This window comes from Gossypium arboreum, chromosome 6, assembly GCF_025698485.1.
Source record: "Gossypium arboreum isolate Shixiya-1 chromosome 6, ASM2569848v2, whole genome shotgun sequence".
Taxonomy (NCBI): domain Eukaryota; kingdom Viridiplantae; phylum Streptophyta; class Magnoliopsida; order Malvales; family Malvaceae; genus Gossypium; species Gossypium arboreum.
In genome coordinates this window covers 103,097,713-103,098,902 of record NC_069075.1, presented here as the reverse complement: position 1 = coordinate 103,098,902, position 1,190 = coordinate 103,097,713, and the positions used below count along the sequence as shown (strand labels likewise).

The 1,190-nt window shown below is 39.0% G+C and overlaps 1 non-coding gene across 1 annotated transcript; it reads right to left on the bottom strand.

Annotated features, from left to right (window-relative positions):
* Positions 1-387: 387 nt before the first annotated feature.
* On the bottom strand, positions 388-494 carry LOC128294278 (small nucleolar RNA R71). Its single transcript, XR_008284592.1, has one exon. It is a non-coding gene; the product is annotated as a small nucleolar RNA R71 (small nucleolar RNA).
* Between the last annotated feature and the right edge of the window lie 696 nt (positions 495-1,190).

Here is a 1,190-nt window from a genome sequence, read left to right as displayed (position 1 = left end):
GTAAATCAGAATCCTGCTCCACGCACTATGTATGATTATGCTAAACCTATTTTAATAGGAACTGAGTCAAGTATAGTTAGGCCTTCTATTGCTGCAAATAATTTTGAACTGAAACCTAACACAATTCAAATGATCCAACAGTTTATTCAATTTGATGGTTTGTAGGACGAGGACCCAAACGCTCATTTCGCGAATTTCTTAGAGTTTTGCGACACTTTTAAAATCAATGGCGTTTCTGATGATGCCATTCGCCTTTTGTTGTTTCCCTTTTCATTGAGGAACAAAGCTAAACAGTGGTTGAACTCGTTACCACGAGGGTCAATCACTACTTGGGGACAAATGACCGAAAATTTTTTACTTAAATATTTTTTGCCAGCTAAAACGACTAAATTGAGGAACAATATCTCTTATTTTGTCCAGATGGATCTAGAGACACTCTATGATGCATGAGAGAGATACAAGGACCTATTGAGAAGGTGCTCTCACCATGGGCTACCTTTATGGTTGCAGGTTCAAATGTTTTACAATGGCATGAACCCTTTAACAACGCAACTTATCGATGCAGCTGCTAATGGGACTATCAATAACAAAACACCTGAAGTGGCTTATGAAGTTATTGAAGAGATGTCATTGAATAACTATCAGTGACATGTCATGAGAACAAACCGACGAAAGCAGCTGATGTTTTCAACCTCGATGCGGTTACTATGCTATCTAACCAGGTAGAACTCTTAAATAAAAAGATTGACGATTTGTGTGGTTCTACTCAGGTACTTCTAGTGATGAGGTGTGATTCAAATGGAGGAGGAGCATATACAGAATATCAACCCTTCAACCCTAGTACCAAGGAGGAACAAGTTCAATTAATGGGTAATAATAATTCTAGATCTCAAAATAACCCATATAGTAACACATATAATGCAGGTTGGAGGAACCATCCCAACTTTTTGTGGGGTGGTCACAGGAATCAAAGGCCAAAACATCCTTCGGGTTTTCAACAACTACCTTACCAACAGGAAAAGAAGCCGAGCCTTGAGGAGATGCTAACAAAGTTTATCTTAGTGTCAGAAACTAACTTTTAGAATACCGAAACAGCACTTAAGAATCAACAAACGTCGATCCAAGGGCCCGAAACTCAGATAGGCCAACTCGCCAAATTGATTTTTGAATGACCACAAGGTAGCTTACCG